A 9,642-nucleotide genomic window follows, 5' to 3' on the forward strand; every position below is an offset into this window, starting at 1 on the left:
GCTTTTACTGTGATTACATGAGAATTCCAATAAATTTCCCCTTTTGCTCATTAGAGTTGTGTTTCTGTCAGTTGCAATCAATAAAGTCCCGATTACAGCTATGTTCTAAAAGTTAATTCTGGAATCAATGTAGGTGTGTTTAGTGTCTGAGTATGTGTATGCAGTCATAGTAAACAGAAGCAGGGAGACTGTTTTAATAATCTACATGAGAAACATGAATGAGAATCTGTATTAAAGCAATGTCAGTGGGTACTGTAGCTCCTGGCCGAGCTTGCCATGTCTCTTCTAGACCTGGAACCAGTTGCCCATATCTATAGTCTGGTCATCTTTAACTGGATGGAATACAGCTGGTCACTATTCATTATGCAAATAGTTTCCTCTGTGTCCTTGGGCATAGTTATAATAGCTGCTTAAAAACCCCTCTCTGCTAATTCTAACATCTGGGTTGTTTGGGGGCTGGTCTTGATAGCCTTTTTTCTTCAGTATGGGTCACATTTTTCTGTTTCTGATATGCCAATCATTTTAATTTGTCTGGACATTGCAGAGGACATGCTGTAGAGAATCTGGATTCCATTATGTCTCTCTGAAGAGTATTATTTTTTGTTTGTTTTAGCAGGCTGTTAACTTGACTGTATTCAAATTCCATATGCACTTTCCCCTGTGGTAAGCAGCAGCTAAAATTCCTATTGAGTTCTTTTAGCTTTATATGGGCTGTTTGGAGACTGGCCCCTGCATACATGGTTCAGAGTTTGGCCAAATTTGAATAGAGTTTATGTACAAAATTTAGGCTTCCCCCTGTCAGGATCTCTCCAGTCCAGGATTTTACCTCCACATGTTTCAGCAGCTGAAACCCTGAACTCTGTCCTCTGGTAAAGATTCAGTTTTATCCACCCATCAGGTCATTGATTGGGGCATACCCTGTGACAAAAATCCTTAAAAATAGGACTCTCACCTAGTTCTGGTTCTATCTTTTAATGTGGATTCTCTTCCAGTTTCTGCTTGCTTTGGGTTATTTGTTAATACTTTCAGGTAGTTGTTTTTTTTTTAATATTTTGTCCAGAGTATATTGTTGTTATATCTGAAGGAAAGTGGGTTTGATAGAAGTTAATTGGCCATTTACTGGAATCCAGAACCTTTCTGGTCACTACTATGTAACCTGTGGCCAATGTAGCAAGAATGTTCTCGTGGGGTAGTTAGAAATTTTACCCAGCATCTGGACATCAGCTCTCGATGATGTGGTTTGATAAAGGTAGTTTTTATAAGCTAAATGTGCTGAAGTTTCAGGATGACAGGTTTGGGAGTCTGAGCAGCTCCTACTTGGGCTTTCATATGAGCTGAAATAACTTTACTCTGGACAGGCAGAATCCTGCTGCCACCAACCTGAGTGCCTCTTTCCATGAAGAGCTTTACTCTAAATAATACCTCCTATCCTGTTACCTCTTAGTCACCTCTGCTTTAAAAGAAACATTATTTGAGTTTATTGTAATCAACTGTAATTTCTATACAATTTATAAATCAGAATGACAGACCAAGGCCCCTACCAGTCCTCTATCAGATCTAGTATCTGGGATGGAAAGGAGTGAATAAGTTGAAAAAGCTTTTTAGCAGGTTGAATGGTTAAGGATTGGTGACAAAGTATTAAAGGGAGAATTAGAGAGAGGGTAGAGTTTAGGATGACTTCCATGTTTCTGCCTTGGGCATCTAGAAGAATGGTCAGTACAGAATAGGGACTATAAGAAAGGAAAGAGAGCAAGTTTGAAGGAGAAGATGAATTCAGCTTTGGGTACATTCGAAGTACCTGTGGGACAGCCAGTCAGAGTTCATATGAATCTAGAGGACTGGAGAAAGATCTGAGATGGAGATGTATATTGAGGAATTACCAGTAGATAAGTGATAGAGAGGCCTCAGGTAGAGATGATATAGCCAGATAGCATGTTATCAACAAAAGTTCACTACCACCAATCTAACGCCAACAGGAGTCCCCAATCTGGGGTGCAGTAAAAAGAGAACATTTATTCAAGTAAACAGTTTGCAAATGTGAGAAACCATAAATGCACTCCCCCAAGAAAAAGGGGAGTGCATTTAAATAAAGTACCCACCTGCTTATATAAAGTACCCACCTTGGACACTGATTGGTCCATTTTTATGCAAATTTGCACAGTTCAATTTGTTCAAATAGCACTGTCCTGATTGGTCATTGTGGAGTCACTCTGATTGGTCAGTAAAGATGCAACTGAGGATATAACTGTGCAGTTCCAATTGGACAGGGAAGGTCTCAGCCCATTGTTTGAAATATGATTCCAGGAATTCCTTTATTGCAGCGGTCTCCAACCTTTTTGGCACCAGGGACTGGTGTTCCTGTGAGAATCATGCCTAATGATCTGAGGTAGAGCTGAGGTGGTGATGCTAGCACTGGGAAGTGGCTGCAAATATAAGTGAAGCTTCACTCCCTCGCCTGTCGCTCACCACCTGCTGTGGGGGCCAGTTCCTAGCAGGTCATGGATTGTTACTGGTCTGCAGCACGGGGGTTGGGGACCGCTGCTTTATAAGGTTTGGCTCAAACAGCTGGAACTCAGTGCAGGAGGCTTGGCAGCTTAGTCTGTGGTTTTCCCCTGATATGCAGTGTGCATGAGATGCTTCTGTTAGCAATGACTATCACACTCTAGTTATGAATTTGTGCCCAGTTAACCACAAGGAGTCCTTCTTGGCAGATAGATTCCTTCCCAAGGTCCACTGTGTGCAGAGTGAAAAGAGAACTGATAACAAAGCCTAGTAGTTAAGGGGAGAACATAAGAAATGCGTTGCTTAGGAGACTGAGAAACAGCCAGAAAAGTAAAAGGCAAACCAGGAGCCAGGGGAAGAAAGTTTAACCAAGGAATTGGTTAATAGGGTCTAATTCAACAGAAAAAGTAAGCAAAGCAAGTACTGAAAATCATGCATTGGATTTAACAACTAAGGTCTTTACCTCAGAGATTGCAATTTCAGTGGAGTGGCAAGGAGTGATACCAGATTGTAGTGGTCTGAGGAGTGCATGGGTGTGGTAGACTTTAGCATGTGGCTCCTATAACCATTCCTCCCAGTAATCATGCCCCTGTGTAGTCCCCTATTCTTGAATCTAGTGGGCCCTGTAAATAATTTTAACTGATAGAATGCAGAGAAGTGATGCTCTTTGACTTCCAAGGGTAAGTCATAAGTAGACTTGCAACTTTTGCCTTGGTCTTTTGGAACCCTGAGCAATCATATAAGAAGTTTGATCACCTTGCTAGAGAGATCACATGGAGAAGACACGAGATGGTATGGAAAGAGAGAGCAGCCCAGCTGCACCTAGTATTCTAGATATCCCACCAAGGCACCAGGCATGAAGGAAACCATCTTGGACCCTCCATATCAACCTAGACACCAGCTGGATAACACTGAGTACCTCCAGTAGATGCCATATGGGGAAGAACTGTCCAATGAGCTTTGCCCAAATTTCTCACCCATGCAATCGTGCATATAACAAAATGATTATTGTTTTCAGCTCCAAAATTAAGGGAGGTTATTACACAGAGATATATAACTGGATCATTGGGTACAGAAGTAATGGAGACTATAAATGTGTTATACTTCCGGTAAGTTTGGAAAGCAAAAGATCAGAAAGCAGCTGGAAGGTCTCATAAGACAGAATATTTTTTTAAAGGTAGTAGAGACTTGAGAATATTCATATGCTGACAAAGAAAGAAGATACTGAAAATCATGGAGAAAGAGAAGGCTGAAGATGCAGAAAAGAGAGGAGATGGCTAATGCATGAAGTTTCTGAGAAAAGAACGGATAAGATCCAAAACTCCAGTGGAGGGGTTTGGAATTTTGGAGACAAGGGTAGTGGGATACTTCGACCTCTAAAATAGGAGGTGTCTGCCCTCTCTGGATCTTTAAAAATGTCAAGCTTGCCAATCTAATGGACTTGAGAGAATATATGAAAGTTAGGTGGACAATAGTGGATCTCCCAAGAATTGGTTGACTAAAGCACTTTTTCTGGCTTATTCACTTAACCTAGACCAGGAAATGACTTAAATTCACATCCTTAGTTCTATTTTGCCTCTGTTAACTAAGCTGATTCTGTCAACTGAGAATGTTGGAAGCAGAAATAGGTGTCAGTCTTGAGGATAATGATGAAGATTTGGAAGAGGTGTTGTGAGAAATGAGAGCATTAACCAACTAAAGTTTTGTGGGAGGATTTCTAGGTATTATTATTAAGTTGAAAACCACAAAAATGGGATGACACTAATCATCATACCTATGATATTTTCTTTATCAGGGCTTAGAAGCCATAGCATAAGATAGAAAAGACAATCCTTGTGTTAGATAGGACAAGGGTCTCAAGATCTGAGCCATTTATACTAAATACTATTCTTGCGAAATGTTAAAATATAGTACAGTATTTTGCAGGCACAGCTGTAATGGGGTAAGCTTGAATGGAACCCAATTAGATAAGTTTAGCCAAGGGCAAAGAAAAACTCAACATGTAATTAACCAAATAGTATATATAAACAATGGCTAAGCCTCCCTTTAGGGAGACAGAGCTTTGGATGTGAATCCCCTGTCTCATTTACTTGCTTCAAGTAAATAAAACTACCTAATGATAACTGTTTCTTCTTATTGAATAGAACACCCCAAACAGCAAACCCCTTGAGTTCAGTAACATTTGGGTGGATTCAGAGCTGATATCTTGGGGACAAGTTTTGATGAAAATATTGGTCAGAGAGATTGAAGCAATTGACTATAAGATGTAGACTAAATAAACAAGGAAATGAGAAGACATTCTGGGAGAAAAGTAGAGGGATCAAGGAAGTCTTGATAAGGTTGAAGCATTGATACAGAGGGAATAAGAGAATGAGCTGGAAAGACAGTAGTAGACTAAAGTTCATTGTTTCAGGGGTAAAGAATTCTAGGTGATCACAAAGTTCAAGGTCATTAAAGATAAGATGATCAAGGAAATGAGAGATTGGGGTGTTGGACAAGTAAAAATGTTGAACTCGAAATAACTTAAAATAATGGAAAGACTTGGGGATGGTGAAGAAGAAATTAATTGAGATGCCATATCCCTCAATGAATGTAAGGGATTGAGCAGGGGTCAATAACTGACAGCAAGAAGGCTGTGATGTGCCTTACAGAGAAAATGCATGCATTAGATAAGCTTCATTCAGGCATGAGTTATAGTGCTGTTGGCTGTGAGTTCAATTTATTGAATTAGCAATATGGTATATCCGAAGAAAGGAAGTGGAAATTTGCTGATCGATATGTGACAACACTCCAGAAAGCACTAAAGGAATACCTATTGTGTGTGATGACACTATGGAAAAGATGGAAAAGCAGCAAAATTTGTGGATTCATGAGATGACAACTGAATTTTTTAAAGTGTAGTACACAACATTGTTTTAAGGCTGAGAGCCAAAAAAATTTAAGGTTATGTTACCCAGGGTCAGGGAAATGTTAAACTATTTTTGGTTGGTGTTTTATTGTAAAGAAATACTGTATACAATTCATTATTTTAAGAAATATAAAATAAAGTGTCTTTAAACAGAAACACAAGTGAAACAAGGTTATATATTGATTGGTTGACGAGAATGTGACCAGGGGCTTATAGGAACCTTACCCCATATTTCCACTAGGAGCAATGACTCAGTATTTGCTAATTCACTGCTCGTGGTGACTTTATTGAACATAACTACCACATATAATGAGAACTGATGTGTGTGTGTGTGTGTGTGTGTGTGTGTGTGTGTTTGATAATTTACATGCAAATTGCTAACATCCTAATATTTCCTTTATAAATACTTCAGTATGTATCTTTAGCATAGCATTTCTTCAAGTATGGTCTGAGGAACCTGCAGACACCCGACACCTTTCAAACTATCTGGGAAATCCTCCTTTTTCCAACTACAAAGCTCCATAAGGTTGGATTTTCCTCATATACTTCAACCAAAACTACCACAAGCATATCATAATGCAGAAGCAAATATGAGAATCTATCTCTCTTGTATTAAGGAAGACAATAAAGAGATTTTCAAAATATAAAACATTTCTAAATTAGTTTTTGTTTTGGAAAGTAGTTATTTTAACAAAATATGTCATTTATGTTAATAGGTGAGAGGCTTATTATTTTTAATGAATTAAATATTTTGAGATCTTTTCAGCTTTGATTACAACATGGTAAATATTGGTAGATCTATAACCTACGCAAGCAAAAGCTCTTTAGGGTCTAAAATATTAATAATATTTTTCCATGTGCATGTAATTTTATTTTAAAATATATCATAAAAATAACTGGCAGAGTTTTTAAAAGACACATTAGTATACTTCCTTTGAGCACATGTCTGCAATATTTTCCAAAAGAGGAAGAATGTTTAAACTACTCCAGCTATACATGGAAAGCAACTAACACAGAACAATTCTAGTAATTAAATTCACCAAGACTATTTTTTTGAATCTCTGGAACCCCACAGAAGCTTAAAAAAATCTTTTTGCTTTTAAATAATGATAGACTCACAGGAAGTTGCAAAAGCAATACATAGAGGCTCATGTACCTATCACCAAGCTTCCCCCAATGGTGGTATCTTATGTAATTATAGGACAATATCAAATCCAGGAAATTGAAATTGGTACAATATTGTTAACTGGACTACAGATCTTATTAAGTTTTTTATCATTTTTATGTGCATTTATTTGTGTGTGTGACTGTGTTTACAGTTCTGTATAGTTTTATCCCATGTATAAATTTGTGTAACCACCACCACAGTCAAGATACGAGACCGTTCAATTATCTCAAAAGTGTTCCCTTGTGCTACCCCTTTATATTTGCACCTTCCTGCTCCATCCTTATACCCTGGTAGCATCCATGATTCCATCTTCTACAGGATGAGTGCAGTCAAGGATAAACTTCAGAAACTGCTTCTTTTTTTTTGGCCCCGCTTTGCCACAATCTTTTCACAGGCACCATGGCAGCAGCAGAGGAGTGCTGTTTGTCTTTTATTTCTGTTAATGCTGTCTTCTGGGTTATTGGTGTGGAACCTGAGAAGAAAGATTAATTTGATGTGAGCACTGAGAAGAAATTTTCTGCTGAGATGGATTCCCCATGGTCAACCGAGGGCCCAAATTTTATAAATAGGAGTCTTAGGGCCATTTGCTGACAAGGGTTCCTCAAGTACTCTGTATACAGGGAAGAACCTCAGACTGAACTCTCAGCTTCCACACACTCTACCCTACTTGTTTACACTGTCTGAGTCAACAAACCCTGGTTTCTTCTTTTTACCTACGGACTGAGACCTGCCCTGTCCAATCGGAACTTCACAATTTGGATACCTCATTTACATAAAATGGACTTAATTAAGAACCTGGATGGGAACTTTTGCTATAAATGACAGTTTCTCCTTTGTCTCAGTGGAACACAATTTAGGTTGCTACCTCAGTGCAGATCTATCTCCCAGGCTTCAGTTCCTTTTACTCAAATAAATGCTTTTTATTCTTTATTAGAGCCTAAAATTAATTTGTATTTACATTGGTCTTTCCTTTGTAATTTCTTTCATCGCTCTTAACCATAGATAGCCTTCTCTAATCCAGAGATTTAATAAATATTTGGGTTTTTTGCAATTTTAAAAGGGGTTGCTTTTGAGCATTTGATTCTTTTTATTCCTTTCATAACAATAAATATATTCTTAAAGAATTAGTATACACATAAATCTACATTTATTTCCAAATTGATCTGGAATTCACATCTAGTGTGATGGAAGGAAGTAAACATCTTTTTTCCAATCAGATACTGAAGTCCCCCAAGCACTACTAATTGAACAATTCATCTCTTCGCCACTGACTTTGGCTGCTGTCTCTCTTGCATTTGTTAAATTTATAAAGCCAAGACAGGAAACAACATAGTGCTTGAATGGAATGTGATAATGTAACTGAAGGCAGGGAGGGGGTGGTTGCCAGGCAGCAGGTGGGCTAGCTGCAACCCAGAGGGCAAGGAAAAGAAAAGTAGTAAAAGCCTAGTAAAAGCCTCTTTTCTGTCAAACAAGTGTTCATTAAAGATTCCATCCTTTGTATGTGACATGCAGGCCACTTGCTCTTCTGACGTTTGTCTAATCATTTCATGTGCATAGACCTCAGTCTCCTCATGCATCATGTGCAGATAGTAATAGTACCTACATCATAGGGTCCTGTGTATGTGAGAGCTAACCCGAGAAGGAGGAGCATAGGCTTTAGAGTTATTCAGCTAGGCGTCTCATCCCTGGCTCCACCACCAATTAGCTGCCTGGCCCTAGGTAGTCTCCTAATTTTCCAGTCTGTTTTCTCATCTGAAGTATATGGCAACTAATATTAATTAATATTAATAGTGAATTACAAAGTAGAAGAAAAAGCTATCTTATGTGATTGCTAGGAGGATTAAAGAGCTACTGAATACATTGTAAGTGTGCCTGGCACATAAATAAGCTCTCAATAAATCACAGTTATGGGGATTAAAATTCTTATCCATACTATGCAAGGGTCAGGAAGAGAAAGAAGATTCAGCAAAGGTTACTGAGAAGTCACCAAAAAGATCTAGGAGGGGGAAACTATGAGACAGGGGTATCCTGGAAACCAAGGGGAAAATGTATCTAGAAGGAAGAAAATAATGCAAAGGTCATTCAAAGGCTAGTTTCTCCTAACAAAAGACTCTGAGTAACTAATGAGAATAAGGGGAGAAAGGAAGGAAAAAAACAACATATAATCATAAATGAAGAATATCAGACACAAAAGTCTCAAAAAGCCTTCCTTAGGCTGATTCCCTTAATCTGACCTGAATGCCCATGTGTCCCATGTCTTCCAAATAGAGAAAATACACATTTCCTGAATAAAGGAAAAGCCAGTATCACACGAAGTGAAATAAAATATTAGGTTTGCATCATTCTGGTGAAATAAACATTTAGACAATTTTATTTCAAATTTACACAACAGAGAAGAGGTTGGGGGAGGGCCGAAAGGGGATGAATTACAGAACGATTTTCAAAGCAATGGTCTATACTGATCCCCAAGCTAACTCAAATGAAAAGGAGGGCAGGGAAAGGTGTAGCATCGTTTATTATTCTTTTTACTCTATCTGGGCTCAGAAAGTAATTATCACAGCATAGACTGTTTATCTGAGTAAATGTGGGGAGGAAGTGGAACATTATTGCACTCTGAGATAATAGAAGGGACAGACATTTCCCTTACCACCTGTCCTTATTTAGATGCAGGTAAAACTTGAGGAAGAAGTTCCTTGGGAGATCAGCTGTGAAATGCTGGGGGCCCCTGTGGCTTTAGTGGCCTGAGCGGAGCTACCTCCTTCCTGGGGTAGTGGGAGGGGTCACTTTTGGCTCTCAAGAGATGGAGGTGGCTGCCAGAGGCCCAGAAGTGCCCCAGAGGGATACAGAGAGTAGGTCTCTTGAGCCTTTGCTCCTAGCCAGTTCTCAGCTAAAGGGTCCAGGGCAGTGGGGCCCTCCTAGTCTCCTTCTGGCCATGAGGTTAAGGAGGTGAGGCTTAAGGCAAACATGGAATGTGGGGTGGGAGGGGGAGGGGTGATGGCATAGCAAGGGAGGCTGAGCCTTCACCCCTCTCCTCCAAGAGCAGGTGTGGCTGGCGGGGGGGGGT

At 39.3% G+C, this 9,642-nt stretch overlaps 1 long non-coding RNA gene across 1 annotated transcript in view; it reads right to left on the reverse strand.

The window, feature by feature from the left end:
- Window positions 1-5,468: 5,468 nt before the first annotated feature.
- Window positions 5,469-9,642, reverse strand: part of LOC112476957 — an 8,948-nt gene continuing 4,774 nt past the window's right edge. The window contains exon 2 of the long non-coding RNA XR_003045258.1: window positions 5,469-7,050. This is a non-coding gene — a long non-coding RNA (uncharacterized LOC112476957). The remainder of the gene's footprint in view (window positions 7,051-9,642) is intronic.

Source organism: Pteropus alecto, unplaced genomic scaffold (assembly GCF_000325575.1).
Source record: "Pteropus alecto unplaced genomic scaffold, ASM32557v1 scaffold93, whole genome shotgun sequence".
NCBI classification, from domain to species: Eukaryota; Metazoa; Chordata; class Mammalia; order Chiroptera; family Pteropodidae; genus Pteropus; species Pteropus alecto.